This window comes from Cynocephalus volans, chromosome 10 (genome assembly GCF_027409185.1).
Source record: "Cynocephalus volans isolate mCynVol1 chromosome 10, mCynVol1.pri, whole genome shotgun sequence".
Taxonomy (NCBI): Eukaryota; Metazoa; Chordata; class Mammalia; order Dermoptera; family Cynocephalidae; genus Cynocephalus; species Cynocephalus volans.
Window position 1 is genome coordinate 45,413,981 of NC_084469.1, and position 17,051 is coordinate 45,431,031.

Consider the following 17,051-nt stretch of genomic DNA (forward strand, 5'->3'; position numbering starts at 1 on the left):
TAATTAGCTTAAAACAGACTATTCCAAGATGTTTGACATAAGCCCCATAGTAACCACAAAGAAAATACCTATAGAAGATACACAAAAGAAAACAAGAAAGGATTCAAAGCATGTCACGACAAAAAAAAAAAAAAATCAACAAAACTACAACACAGAAAACAATGAACAAAATGGCAATAAGTCCTACCAATAATTAAATGTAGATGTATTAAACTCCCCAAACAAAAGACAAAGAGTGGTTGAATGAATAAAAAATAAGATCCAACTATATGCTGTCTACAAGAGATCTAAATCCTTTAGTTTTAAGGACACACATAGGCTGAAAGTGAAGGGATGAAAAAAGATATTACATGCAAAAGGTAACCAAAAGAGAGCCATACATAAATCAGACAAAACAGACTTAAAAGCTTTCATAAGAGACAAGAACATTATATGAAGGTACTTCAAAAAGTTCACAGAAAGATTCATATCATCTTTCAATTCTATCTTTCCACAAATTTTGTGATGTACCCTCATATAATGATAAAAGGGACAGTCCACCAGGAAGATCAAACAATATTTATGCACCCAATATCAGAACACCTAAATGTATAAAGCAAACACTGACAGAACTGAGGGAGAAATAGACAGCAATACAATAATGGTACGAAACTTCAATACCCCACTTTCAATTAGGTATAGAACCAGACAGAAAATCAGTAAGGAAACAGAACACTTAATATTATAGACCAAATAGACCTAACAGACATGTACAGAACATTCCACCAAACAACAGCAGAATATACAATCTTCTCAAGCACACACAAAACATTCCGCAGGATAGATCACATGTTAGGTACAATACAAGTTTTAACAAATTTAAGGAGACTGAAATCATAGTATCTTTTCCAACCACAATGTAACAAAACTAGAAATCTACAGCAGAAGGAAAATCAAAAATTCAAAAATATGTGGAAATTAAACAACCCATTCTTGAAAAAGCAATGGGTCAAAGAACAAATCAAAAAGGAAATCAGAAAATATCCTGAGACAAAAACACAACATATCAAAACTTACAGAATGCAGCAAAAGCAGTACTAAGAGGAAAGTTTATAGTGATAAGCACCTTCATTAAAAAAGAAAAAAGATCTCAAATAAACATCCTAACTTTACACCTCAAGCAACTAGAAAAAGAACAAACTAAGCCCAAAGTTAGCAGAAGGAAGGAAATAATAAAGATTGAACAGAAATGAACAAAAAAGACAATTCTTTAGCTAGACTAAGAAAAAAGAGAAGACTCAAATAAATAAAATTAGAAATGAAAGAGGAGACATTGCAACTGATGTCACGAAAAGAAAAAATATCATAAGAGACTATTATGAACAAATGTACAACAACAAATTAGATAACTTAGGAGATATGGACAAATAACTAGAAACATAAAACCTACTGAGACTGAATCATGAAGAGAAAATCTGAATGGACCTATTTAATTAGAAAGGAGACTGAATCAATAATCAAAAACCTCTCAACAAAGAAAAGCCCAGGACTAGATGGCTTATCTACTAAATATTTAAAGAAGAATTAACGCCAATTCTTCTCAAACTCTTCTAAAAAAAAATCAGAGGAGGGAACACTTCCAAACTCATTTTATGAGATCAGCATTACCCTGATACCACAGCCAGACAGACACTACAAGAAAAGAAAACTATAGGCCAATATCCCTTATGAACAGAGATGCAGAAATCCTCAACAACATACTAACAAATATAATTTGGATCAAACACCATGACCAAGTGGGATTTATCCCTGGGATGCAAGAATGGTTCTACACACAAAAACCGTTCAATGTACACATCACGTTAACAGAAAGGATAAAAATCACATGATCATCTCATAGGATGCTGAAAAAGCATTTGACAAAATTCAACACCCTTTCATCATAAAAACACTCAGCAAATGAAGAATAGAAGGAAATTACCTCAATGCAATAAAGGTCATATATAAAAAGCCCACAGCTAACATCATACTTAATGGTGAAAAACTGAAAGCTTTTCCTCTAAAATCAGGAACAAGGGAAGGATGCTCACTCTCTCCACTTCCATTTAACATAGTACTTAAAGTCTTAGCCGGGGCAATTAGGCAACAAAAAAATAAATAAATAAAAGGCATCCAAATTGGAAAGGAAGTAGTAAAATTACCTCTCTTTGTTAGAAATGATTTTACACATAGAAAACCCTAAAGACTCTATAAAAAAACTGTTAGAGCTAATAAATTTAGTAAAGTTGCACAATACAAAATCAACATACAGAAATCAGTTAACATTTCCATACACTAACAATGAACTACCCAAAATGGAAATTATGAAAACAATCCCATTTACAATAACACCAAAAAGAATAAAATACTTAGGAATAAACTTAACCGAGGAGGTGAAAGACTTGTACTCTAAAAACTACAAAACACTGAAGAAATTAAAGAAAACAGAAATAAATGGAAAAGCATCAGTGTTCATGGGTTGGAAGACGTATAATTTTTATTTTTATTTTTAAATTTATTTTTATTTAATTTATTTATTGATTTTTTTTTTTTTTTTACATTCTATCATGTTGCAGAGCTGAGGGGGAGAAATGAAAGCAGAAGGAAATGGGATGGAAGGAGGAAGGAGGAGGAGTGGGATTGAGGTCTGTGGCACCCCCCTTATTCCCAAAGGGGAGACCAGGGAGCTTTCAGCAGTGGCTTGGTCATTGCCGGGCTGGGTGCACGTCATGGGGGTGTGGCAAAAGCCCTCACCCCTCCACCACCCCAGCTTGGGAACCCAGTGTCCTTCTTGCTGCAGCTCGGTGGTTGTCGCTGGGCTGGTTGCGGGTGTTAGGGGTGTTTGGCAAAAGCCCTCACCCCTCCCCCCACCCCAGCTCAGGAGAGCCCAGGGCGGAAAGACACAATGTTTTTAAAGTGTCCACGCTACCCAAAGTGATCTACATATTCAGTGCAACCCCTATTAAAATCCCAGTGGCATATTTTTACAAAAATAGAAAAAATAATCCTAAATTTCATATGGAACCATAAAGAAGAGCCAAAATAATCTGGAGAAAGAACAAAGTTGAAAGCATAACACTTTCTGACTTCAAAATATATTACAAAGCTACAGTAATTAAAACAGTATGGTACTGACATAAAGATAGACAAACAGACCAATGGAGTAGAACAGAGTCCAGAAATAAACCCATGCATGTATGACTAACCGATCTTCAATAACAGCACCAATACTACATGATGGGATAGCACCTTCAACAAAGTGTAGTATTATAACATCAAGGCCAAGGGTTTGGATCTCCTACCAGCCAGCCACCAAAAACAACAGCAACAACAAAAACCACAATGAGATATCATTTCACACTGGTTAGGAGGGCCATTATCAAAAACAAAAAAGATAACAAGTTTGGCAAAGATGTGGAGAAATTGGAAATCTTGTATGCTGTTGATGGAATAAAAAATGGTGCAACCACTATGGAAAACAGTACGAAGGCCCCACATGATCCGGCAATCCCACTTTTGGGTATCTATCCAAAAGAACTGAAATCAGGTTCTCAAAAGGATATTTGTACTCCCTTATTCACTGCTGCATTATTCACAATAACTAAGATGTGGATACAACCTAAATGTCCATTGATGGATGAATGGATAAACTGTGGTGTATATATACAATGGTATACTACTCAGCCATAAAAAAGAAGGAAATCCTGCCATACGCAACAGCATGGATGAACCTTGAGGACATTATGCTAAACAAGATAAGCCAGCCATAGGACAAATATTGCATAATTTCACCTAAGAGTATATGAAGCATCTAAAATAGTCAAACTCATAGAAGAAGAAAATATAATGGTGGCTGCCAGGAGATGGATGGAGGGGGAAATGGGAGTTGCTGTTAACAGTTACAAGATTTCAGTTACACAAGGTAAGTTCTAGAGATCTGTACAATATTGTAGGTCTAGTTAACAATACTGTACTGTACCCTTAAAATTTGTTAAGAGGGTGTAATAAATTGAATTATGTCCCCCCAAAACTCACGGAAGCTTGAATTGTGTCTCCCAAGTTTTATGCATTAGAAACTTGGCCTCCACTGTAACTGTTGAGAGGGTGGGAAATCCTATTACGGTAATTGAAAGGAAGAGCCTTGAAAAGTTAGATTGTAGGACCATGCTGTAGTGAATAGATTTAAAATGGTGGTCACAGGCATGGTTTATAGGGCTTTAAAAGGAGAGTGAATGAGGAGGTTACTCTCTCTCTTGCTCTCTGCTTCCACTATTTTGCAATGTAGGACTCCTGGATCACTGTCGCCACCACCAAATGGACTTTGGACTTCCCAGCCTGAGAAACTGTAAGCAATAAACTGTTTTCTTATAAATCACCCAGTTCCGTGTATTTTGCTATAAAGAGCAGACACTGACTAAAACAGAGTGTAATCTTATGAATTGGTTCTTACCACAACAATAAATCAACCAATCAATACAAATTCAAGTGGGGGAACTGGGGAGATGTTGGCTAAAGGATAAAAAATTTCAACTAGACAAGAGATATGTTCAGGAGACTTACTGAACACCATGGTGATTACAGTTAATAATAATGCACTGTATACTTGAAAACTGCTAACAGAATATATTTCAAAAGTTCTCACCACAAAAAAATAAGTATGTGAGGTAATGGAGACATTAATTAGCTTTAATTAGCCATTCCAGAGTGTATACATATAGCAAAATATCATGTTGTATGTTATAAATAAATATAAATTTTATTTGTCAATTTAAAAAAATTCTTACTTAAAAAAAAAAAAAAAAAAAAGAATTCACAGGGAAAAAGAAAAGAAAGTACCAGAGAGAGAACTAAAGCTCAGGTCTGACTTTAAGCCAGTATTGTCTCCAAGATACAAAGTTATGAAAAGAAATGTTTAGGGAAATGTGCTTGTTTGAATTAATCCTCTCTATAACCAGGGCCTTGATGAAGGACAGCATTTGTGAAGGTTTTGAGGGACAGTTTTCCCTTTCACCAGATCTAAAATAATCTAAGTTAATTCCATTTCTTCAGTATAGCTACTGCAAGTAAATCACTAAGCAGAACAAAGACATATGTTTTGCAGAAAACGTGTCAAAAAGCTTCAAAATCAGAAGTTGGGTTATTTCTTAATGCTGCTTTTCCATTAATCAAAAACAGCTGCCAATCCCAGACAAATGCAGTAGGAACTGGTTTAGCTCTTTTTTATTACCCTGCATCACTGTAGAGGTTGTACAGCTATTAATGCATATTTATTTTCTGGAGGATTAAATCCACGTAAAGAAGTTTTGATACCCATAAATAAAACATTAACTACATTTCATTTCAGAAACACAACTAGGTTACAACCTTCTTTTGGATCCAAAAATGTCAATTTTCATTTATTTAATTTATGAATAAAAGGACATTTTTATTCATAATACATTTTTAGCCATTTTAATAAATAATAAAATTAACATATATTTTAAAAATTTTACCTTAATAAATACTAAGCTAAGATAAATGCTTTGGTCCAATTTCTAAAATACTCTTTAGTAAAAGAACAGAGAAATTGCTTAAAGCAACTGTATTAGTCCATTTCTGTTGCTTATAACAAAATATCTGGAACTGGTTACTTATAAAGAAAACAAAATTTACTGCTCACAGTTTCTGAGGCTGGGAAGTCCAAAGTCAGTCTGGTAGTGACGACAGTGATCCAGGAGTCTCACATTGCAAGATGGTGGAAGCAGAGAAAGCAGACAGATTCACTCTTCTCTCTCATTTTTAAGCCCTCAGAACCACACCTAGACCACCATTTTTATTCCATTCACTACAGCACGGTCATACAATCCAATTACCTCTTCAAGGCTCCATCTTTCAATTACCATAATAGGATTTCCCACCCTCTTAACAGTCACAATGGGGGCCAAGTTTCTAATATATAAAACTTTGGGGACATAATTCAAGGTTCATTGAGTTTTGGGAAGTTGTAATTCAATCCAATACAGCAATCTTTTTATTTTTTAAATTTTCTTTTTCTTTTTGGCAGCTGGACAGTAAGGGAATCTGAACCTTTGACCTTGCTGCTGCTAGCACCATGCTCTACAGAGCAAGTTAACTAGCCAGTCCCCCTTCTTTGCTTTTTAAAAACGTAATTTGTCGAAACCTGTGAGGCCAGATAACTGCAAAAAAATAATTTTTCTTCAAGCACTGTGGCTGTTGTTTAAATACTAAGTTACTCAATTCAGTATTTCAATAAGAATTTAAAAATTTTTAAATATCTCAAAACTTGTCTTTTAACTCAAACTAATCCTTAACAACAACAAACCTCAAAACACAAAATACTTACTGCCTCCATGAGATGACACAAATGTATCTGGAACTTTACCAAGACTTTCATGTAACTAAGACACAACAGCATTTCATTAAAATGTACATACTTTAGATCACTGGTTTTTAAGGACAAAGCCAAGGTAAGATAGTGCCAGGGCAAATGAAGGAACAGATTTAAATATAAGCAATTAAAGTATAAAAGGTAATGGCTGGCCATCTGGCTCAGTTGGTTAGAGCACAGTTTTATAACAACAAAGTCAGAGAGTTTGGATCCCCATACACATCAGCCACCAGAATAACAACAAAAAAAAGTATAAAAGGTAAAAATTCAAATAAAAGGAATTCCTCAGACTATAAACTTTATGCAATGGACAAAATTTTTTCTGAATGTCCAGCTTGTGACTATTCCATCCATTCCTGCATCCTTGGCATGCTGGCATATATAATAAGTGCTTTCTAAATACCTGTTGAAAAAATTAACTTACCATAAACACCCATTGAAAGAATGAATTTACCATGTACTATCACCACATTTTCATTTTAAATTGTTAGCAATATCTTTATGAAAAAACTTAAGGTCAGGAATTCTTATGTAGAGGGAAGATGTCTAATGGTAAAGACAGCTTGAAGCAGAGAAGATAATCAAGGGAAGTGGGCTCCACCACAAGGAACACAATGGACAGGCCTATTCCTAAAAGACCATTCATTAGGCAGCGAGGTAAGTGGCTATGAGATAGCACATGTACCAGCAAAATGCAAAATTTATAAACTTATCAAAGTCAGCTCAGAAAAAATGTTGTTAACCCCTGTCTCTTTGCATAAAGATCCTAAAACCAAACTCAGTATCTATTTAAATGGAAGTATAAAACATCAGTACATCCTAAAGAAATTACTCAAAAGAAATTATACTCCTCTTGCTGGCCAGCCACCAAAAAAAAAAAAAAAAAAGAAAGAAATTATACACTGTTTTTGAGTTAACACTGATCTTCAGTTACAAAAGTAGTAGGCCACTACAAATCCCCTCATTGGTAAATGGAGTTACAAGGACATATTCAGAAAATCTTAAGCACCTGAGGATGATATATACAAATACAAAAAGAAGGTTTATTCAAGAAAGAGACTTCATTCTTTATGAAAAATGGGAGCTGGAACCACAGAGAGAAGAAAGAGTAAGAATTTCTAGGGTCCAGACAAGTTTTATATATAAATACAAGAGGTGTTAATACATGGCTATCTTCTGTAGCTCAAGAGGTTTTAATACAATGAAAGTAATTATGACAGGAACCAGCATAGCAGGTGTTAAACCATTATCTTCCTAATGTGCTTTCTATTTAAGGGGAAAATAGCAAATCCATACAGAAAACTTCATCCTTTAATTTGATTTGAAATCCTACTGAGCAGGTCAAGATGAAATAAACATACTCTACCCTGTTTCTCCCACAGAATGCAACTAAAAGTATGGGACAAATGTACCTGAGGACCTGGAAACATAAATGGTGGCAGGTGGGTTGACAAAGGAAACCAGAACTCAGGAAGTTTCTCACTTTGTTTCTCCAGTATCTCCTGGCCTGGACTCAAGCTACAACTGCACACCAGATGCACAAAGAAAAAGCTCCAAGAGAGGCCCTCTATTTCTCGTTTGAGGAGCGGAAAGAGGGCTTCTATGGATCCGAGCAAGTGGGAGAAATCCCTTGGGCTTTTTCTGTTTTTTTTCTTTCTCTCTTGCCTCAGCCCCCAGGCAATATCAGAACAGCAATGGTGACAATGGCAGCAGCAGACTAGGCAGGCTCCAAAAGCTCCAAGAATTCTACTCTCTGACAGAGACACTGTAGTCCCAAGAAGGGGAGAATCCCTATTTATTTTTCTTCTGTCCTCTTGCTATTTGGCCAGAGGCTGACAGAGTTGTGGGAAGTATGCTATAGTAAGGGGAGACTACAGCCCCAGATTTCCAGCAAGACAACCAGAAAGGGGTTGGGGTGATCTCAGGAGTCAAAAAATGTCAGGGAGATGGCAGAAAGGAGGGAGCTCTTGAAAACTTATAAAATTGTATGTGTGCTCCTGGGGTCACCCCGAGCTGGTCATGCATGGACCTGACTCCAAGGGCATACCAAAGGCTTAAAGAACTGACCTATGACCTGACCACCAACCAGGTCCCAGAATGGACACCAGGAGGCACAAATGCGGGTAAGATCCAAAACTAAACTGACACTGGAACCACAGCCTACATAATGCTGGTTGGAACTTGTGGCCTAAACCTAACTAAGTCAACTACTTACTAGCAAAAACTTCAACATTTTCCACAGGATTTAAATAAGACCCTGATGGAGTTTGGATGTGCTGTCCTCTCCAAAACTCATGTGGAAATTTGATCCCCAATGTGGCAGTGTTGGAAACTGATTGTGTCATGGGGGCGGATCCCTTATGAATGGATTAATGCTCTCCCTGGGGGAGGGAGGAGTAATGAGTGAGTTCTCGCCCTATTAGTTCCCACGAGACCTGATTGTTTAAAGGACCCTGGAACCTCTCCCCCCTCTTGCTTCCTCTCTCTTGCTTCCTGTCACCATGTGATCTGCTTGTACCCACTGGCTGCCTGCCGCTTTCCTCCATGAGTAGAGGCAGCCTGAGGCCCATGCCAGATGCAGCTGTCCCAGAATCACAAGCCAAATAAACCTCTGTTCTTTATAAATTGCCCAGTCTCAGGTATTTCTGTTACAGCAACACAAAACGGACTAAAACAGACCCAGAATCATACAACAAACAGTCCAGGATACAATCACAAATTAATTGTTATACAAAGAACCAGAAAATCCCATTATCTCACTTGAGAAAAGACAAGAGGACACAGATGCTGGATTATAAAACAAAGATTTTTTTTTTTAAAGAAGCTACTAAAACCATGCTCCAAGAAGTAGGGTCAAACACTCTTGAAACAAATAGACAGCCTCAGCAGAGAAATAGAAGATGCAAAAAAGAAATAAACAGAAACTTTAGACCTAAAAACCTAACAGACAAAGTTTAAAATTCACTGCAAAGACTCAATAACAGAATGGAAATAACAGAGGAAAGAATCAGTGAATTTTTTTTTTTTTTTTTTTTGCCTTTTTCGTGACCGGCACTCAGCCAGTGAGTGCACCGGCCATTCCTATATGGGATCCGAACCCGCGGCGGGAGCGTCGCTGCGCTCCCAGCACCACACTCTCCCGAGTGCGCCATGGGCTCGGCCCAAGAATCAGTGAATTTGAACAGAGATGAATAGAAATTTTCAAAGCTGAATAACAGGAAAAAAAGATTAGAAAAAAGTAAATAATAGAGCGTCAGGGACTGGCAAGACAATAACAACTCTCTAACATTTGGATCATCAAAGCCTTAGAGAGGAGAAAAAGTACAGTGCCAAAAAAATATTTGAAGAATCAATGGCTGAAAACTCCTCAAATTTGACCAAAAAACCCCCACAAACATACAGAATCAAGAAGCTCAGCGAACCGCAAACAGGAAGTAAAGCAAAGAAATCCATGTCCAGATACCATAACCAAACTGCTGAAAACTGAAGAGGAAAAAATACTGAAAGTAGCTAGAAAAAAACAATGTGTGAAATATAAAGTAATAATAATTTAATACTGCACATTAAATCACCAGACACCAGGCAGCCAGAAGGCAGTGAAACAATATTTCTGAAGTGGTAAAAGAAAAAAACTGTCAACCCAGAATTCTCTATAAAGTGAAAATTCCTTCAAGAATGAAAGCAAAATAAAGACATTCTTAGATGAAGGTTAACTGACAGTTCTTTGACAGTAGACCTGCTTTAAAAGAAATGCTAACGGAAATTCTTAAGACGCAAATGAAATAACAGAAATGATAACTAAACTTTAGGAATGAAGGAACAGGGGCATATATAGCAAATATCTGGGTAAATATAATAGATAATTTTCCTCCTCTTAAGTTCTTTAAATTATGCATAACAGTTGAACATAAAAATTACATTGTCTGATAGGGTTTCAATGTATGTAGATGACAACTACAAGTGGGAAAATAAAAGAATCTACATGGTAGTAAGGATTCTACATTCCACTTAAAGTGATAAAATATTAATTTTAAATATACTATGTAAAGTATGTATATTGTAATCCCTAGAGAAGCCACTAAAAAACCTATACAAAGAGATACAACCAAAAACTCAATAGATAAATTCTAAAAAAATTCAAACAATCCAAAAGAAAGTAGAAAAGGAGAAGTCTAGGAGGGGGAAACAGAGGAAAACACAAATAAATAATAAACAGGTAGACATAAGCCCAAATATATTAATAATTACATTTAATATAATTACATTTAAATTATATTAAAACCAGTATTTATGTTTACACATTGTAAGTATTCACAATGCAGTAATCACATTTAATGTAAAAAATCACACTAAAATTTGTATTGAGAGGCTGCCCGGATAGCTCAGTTGGTTAGAATGCAGTCTTGTAACACCAAGGTCAAGAGTTCAGTTCCCTGTACTGGCCAGATGCAAAATAAATAAATAAAATAAAAAATAAAATTTGTATGGAAATAATTAAATTTACCACCACCAACAAAAAAAACAGATTGACAAAATGGGTAAAGTAACATGACCCGACTGTAGCCTGCCCACAATAAACCCACTTCAGGCTGGCCAGTTAGCTCAGTTGGTTACAGTGTGGTGTTACAACACCAAGGTCAAGGGTTCACATCCCTGTACAGGTGAGCACCCTCCCCCACAAAAGATACCCATTTCAAATAAAATTATAAAGGTAGTGCAAAAGTAAAAGAGTGGAAACATACCTTATACCAAGTAAACATTAATCAAATGAAAGCTAAAGTGTCTATACAAATCAAACAACAGATATTTCTGACCTTAGATCAAGAGGGACATTATATAATGACAAAAAAAGCAATTAACCAAGAAGATATAATGATCCTCAATGTGTATACACCTAATACTAGGCCTCAAAATACTTGAAGCAAACACAGGTAGAACTGGAAGTAGAACTGAAAAAGCTTACAATTACAGTTGGAGACTTCAACACTCTTATCTCAGTAAGAGAGTAACATGACTGCATACAAAATATCAGCAAGGATATATAAAATCTGAACACTACCATCAACCAATTGAATCTAACTGTCATTGATAAAAAACTATCCAACAGAAGAATATACATTTTTTTCATTGTACATGGGACATTTACTAAGATGGACCAAATCCTAGTTCATTTAAAAAATTAACAAATTTAAAAGAATTGAAATCATTCAAAATATGTTCTTTGACCATAATATAAGTAAATGAGAAATCAATAGTAGAAAGATAACAGGAAAAAAAAAATCTCCAAACACTTGGAAACTAAACAACATATTTCTAAATAGTGCATGGGCAAAAGAATAAGACTCAAGGGAAATTAGAACACTTTTGCTTAGTTCAAAACATCAGAACATTTTTGTAGGGTGTAGCTAAAGCAGGGGTTAGAAAGTTAGAAGAAAATTCGGCATTAAATGCTTATCTTAGAAAAGAAGGGTCTCAAATCAGCCATCTGTTTCCACCTTAAGAAACTAGAAAAAAAAGAGTAAAATAAAGCAAGCAGGAGAAAAGAAATAATAAAGAGCAGAAAACCAACAAAATTGAAAACAGAAAGACAACAGAGAAAAATCAAACCAGAAGCTGGTTCTTTAAAAGACTGATGATAAATCCCTATACATTCTGACAAAGAAAAAAGATGACACAATTACCAACAGATTTAAAGATAATATGGGAATGTTATAAATAATTACATGCCCATAAATTTGACAATTTGATAAAAATTAACAATTCCTTCAAAGCCACAAACTACTAAAATTCACTCCAGAAGAAATAATTTAAATAGTCCTATATCTATGAAAGAAACTGAATTCATAGTTTAAAATATTCTGAAAAAGAAAATTCCAGGCCCAGATGGTTTCACTTGCAAATTCTACCAAACATTTAAAGAAGATAACACCAATTCTACACAATCTCTTCTGGCAAACAGAAGAGGAGGAAAAACTTCCCAACTCATTTCATTAGGTCAGAACTACACGGATACCTGTCTTAGTCTATTTTCTGTTGCTATAACAGAATACCTGAGAATGGATAATTTATAAAGACAAGAAATGTATTTTTTGCAGTTCTGGAGGCTGGGAAGTCCAAGGTCAAGGGGCCACATGTGGTGGGGGTCATCTTGCAGGGGGGGACTCTCTGCAGAGTCCCAAGGTGGCACAGGACATCACATGACAAGAGGGTTCACAAGAGAAAGCCAACCTGGATTTTATAACAGACCCACTCCAGTGATAACTAACCTACTCCCACGAAGACCAATTAATCCATTCATGAGGGCAGAGTGCTCCTGACATAATCACCTCTTGAAGGCCCCACATCTTAACACTATTACATTGGGGATTGAGTTTCAACATGAGTTTCAATGGGACAAACATTCAAGCCACAGCAATACTGAAACCAGACAAAGATAGTACAAGACATAGATACAAAAATGTTCAACAAACTATTAGGAAATCAAATCCAGCAACATACAAAAATAATAAGACATCACAACCAAGTAGAGCTGATTCTGGGAATGTAACTGATTTGACATTCAAAAATCAATCAATGCAATCTCTTACATTAACAGACAAAAGAAGAAAAACCACTTTTCACTGATACAGGAAAAATCATTTTCCCTGTAACAAATGACAAAGGAAAAAAAGTTCACAAAATTCAACACTCATTCATGATTCAAAACAACATCTTTCAGCAAACAGGCAAGGGAAGGGAACTTCGTCAACCTGATAAGGGGCATTTACTTAAAAACAAAACAAAACTCTATAACTAACTTCATACTTAGTGGTAAAAGACTGAATGCTTTCCCTCTAAAATCAGGAATAAGAAATGAATATCCATTTTCACCACTCCTAATCAACATTTTACTGGAAGTCCTACCAAGCGCAGTAAGGCAAGAAAAAGAAAAAAAAATAATAAAAAAAAAATAACAGTCTTGAAAGGAAGAAATAAAACTGTCCCTATTCCTATTCACAGATAGCATGATTATCTATGTAGAAAATCCCACGCAATCTACAAAAAAGCTCCTAAAATAAATGATTTTAGTAAAGTCACAAAATACCAAGTCAACATACAAAAATCAATCACATTTTTTATACTAGCAGTAAAAAAATCAGAAACAAAACAAAACAAAAAACTATTCACAATAGCATCAAAAAGAAAAAAGAGAAATACCTAGATATAAATCTAACAAAACATGTCAAGAATCTGTATGCTGAAAACTATACAATGCTGATGAAAGAAATCAGAGACCAAAGTAAATGAAGAGACATATCATGTTCATAGATTGTAAGATATACTTAAGATGTAAATTCTTCCCAAAATGACCTATAGATTGAATACAATTTCAATATAAAATTCCAGCAGTTTTTTGCAGATGTAGACAAAATTATTCTAAAATTTTGAAAAAAAAAAAAAAAAAAAGCCAAACCAAAACAAACCAGAACATCCAAAACAAGAAAACAACAACAACAACAACAACAAAACACCCAGGAGGACTCATATCATACTACCTAATTTTATGACTTATTATAAGGCTACAGTAATCAAGACAGTGTGATACTGATACAAAGTAAAACCACAATGAGATACCACGGCACATCTATTACAATGGCTAAAATACCCCAAATAAACAAAAAATTGACTATACTAAGTACTGGCGAGGACATGAAGCCACTAGAACTCTCATACATTGCTGGTAGGAATACAAAATGGTGCACTCTACAAAACAGTCTGGCAGTGTCATATAATACACACTTACCATTTAATACAGCAAACCTACTACTAAGTATTTATTCTAAAAAAATAAAAACTTATGTCCACACTAAAACCTATACACAAATGTTTATAGCAGTTTTACTTATTATCACCAACAACTGGAAACAATCCAAATGTCCTCCAACAGGCAAATGGATACTATGAGGGGTCTTCAAAAAGTTTATGAAAATATTCATATTATCTTTTAATTCTATTTTTCCACAAATTTTTTGAAGTACTCTCGTACATCCATACAAAGGACACTACTTAGCAATAAAAAGGAATTAACTATTGATATAATCAACAACATTGATGAATTTCAAAGCTATTGTACTGAGTGAAAGAAGCCAGTCTTTAAAGGTAACATACAGTATAAGTCTACTTCTATGGCACTCTAGAAAAGGCAAACTATGGAGAAGGAGAATAGATCGGTGGTTGCCAAGCACTGGGATAGAGGAGGATCTGACTACAAAGGTGATAGAACTAGCTGTTCTTCATCCTGATTATGGTGACAATTACAGGAACCTATGCATGTGTTAAAACTCATACAAGTACACATTTAAAAAAGGTCAAATTTACTATATATAAATTTAAAAAATAATAATGAAAAAAGGAAAATCTTGGCTAGTACTCTTTTAATGACTCCACGGCTATTTCTATTTTTTATTGAAATAAATTACCACCAAAGCAAAGACAGTTTCCAAAACAATAAAGTATATTACAACTAAAGAAACAGATTCTGGACTTTGATTTCTAGAAACAGGCCAGACTGGATGTCCAAAGAAGCTCTTTTCAATAATGAATTCCCTCAAAATGCTTTTTAAAAGTATATCAGAGCTCGTGTAAAAGTAAGGGAAATAGTCCAAGGCAGAAACAAGTACAGGTAGTTCCCTTACCTGAAGTCTTTGGGGCCAGTAGTATTTTGGAATTCAGAATTTTAAAGGTTTTTACAGAGGTAACACACTGTGTTTAACATATGGCATATTAATACCCCAGCAGCATCTGGAACAATACCCCACAATTAAACATATTCATATTTCTGCAATAAGTTCATAGCAGTTCAGGCCAAATTTTGTTCATTTTATTTATTTATTTTTTTAAAAGATGACCGGTAAGGGGATCTTAACCCTTGACTTGGTGTTGTCAGCACCACACTCTCCTGAGTGAGCCACGGGCCAGCCCAAATTTTGTTCATTTTAAAGATGACTGTTGATAGTCAAAGCTTTCTGGATTTCTAAATTGCAGATAAGGAATTGTCGACCTGTGGGAGTCAGTACAAATCAAGATGGGTAGAAGCTCAAGACAGGGCATTCACCTGAGGAAAAAAAACCACCACCCTCAAGACCTCCCTCGCGACTTCCCTTGCACTTTATTTATTTATTTATTTATTTTTTAAGATGACCAGTAAGGGGATGATCTCAACCCTTGGCTTGGTGTTGTCAGTACCACGCTCAGCCAGTGAGCCAACCGGCCATCCCTATATGGGATCCGAACCCGTGGCTTTGGTATTATCAGCACCACACTCTCCCGAGTGAGCCACAGGCCGGCCCTTCCCTTGCACTTTAAAGGGCAGTTGCCCAGGGCCCGAACAGGGAGGATTAGACCAAAGGCATGCCTATGGCCAGAATCCCAAAAGCATACCTTGGTGGGTTAACTAAGTGGGGGTGGATGGGCAGGGAGACCTCTCAGAGGGAGACAACAGTACTCTAATGTCAGAGAGAAAGAAAAAAAAATCTCCCTTGACAATTCCTGACCAAAAGCCTATACTCACATGGGTTTATTATGAGTATCTTAGACAAAAATTTAGTTTTAAGTGGTGCCAGGAGAGTAGTAAAGCAGGCCCCAGGTGCATGGCAAAAGCAAATGCAAATACATCTGAAATAGCCTAATTTATAGAGTACCTACAGAATTCCCTCAGTCACAAGTCCAAGAAACATGTTTACAGCCCAAAATGACAAGGCACCAAGAGCGTGATTCTGAAGAAACAAAGATGCTGAATCAGAGCCGCAAAAACTGTAGAGTGGAATTATCAGACAATGAATATATGTTTAATAAATTTAAAGAAAAAAAAAGATGAGATCAAAAGTGGAATGAAGGGTAAAAGGAACCAGAAACTATGAAAAATAATCAAGCAATTTTGAAGGAAAAAAAAAGAATTTCTGGAAATTTAATACTGAAAAATTCAGTAAATTTAAGATGAAAATAACATGATTAAAAAAATGATTCAATAGCAGATTAGATCCTACTTCAGAGAGAATCAATTACCTAAAAGACAGATCTGAAGAAATCACTTACAGGAGAGAGAAGAGGAATAATATGGAGGCTGCCTAATCAGAATTCCAAAAGGTGATAATTAAGAAGTAAGAGTGCAATTTCTAAACTAATAGAAGGAAAAAAAAAGAGAGGTGCTGTTGTCAAAATGCCTGGGTTTTAATTCTAGCTGCTCACTTACGGTACAACCTAGGGCAAGTTACTTAACCTTTCTAAGTCATGGTTTCTCATGTGTAAAATGAAATAATAATGCCTACCTCATAGAGGTGCTGTAACTATTAAATAAAATCCAAATATACACTTAGCACAGGACCTGATGAAATGTCATCTATTGGCAATTTAAAATATAAAATTTTATCTGCAAAGTGCAATAAAATTAAGATTGAGGCAAGGAGGAAATAAGCCTATCCGGATGATGATTTGAATTCAAAATGTGTGGAAGGGAAAAGGAGGATACTTGACCTTCTTCATTTATTAATTCTGTGACACACTTCTTAGAGGGTCCAGTCACTCTAGACTTCCCCCATGCTCCTCTTTCATACACTGATCTGACTCCACTCCTCTCTTCAAATCCTCCCAAATTTGCTAGTGGTTA

The 17,051-nt window shown here is 35.6% G+C and overlaps 1 protein-coding gene across 3 annotated transcripts in view; it reads right to left on the bottom strand.

The window, feature by feature from the left end:
• AKAP10 (A-kinase anchoring protein 10) overlaps positions 1–17,051 on the bottom strand; it is a 67,510-nt gene that overhangs the window by 37,438 nt on the left and 13,021 nt on the right. The gene's annotated exons all lie outside the window — the stretch shown is intronic.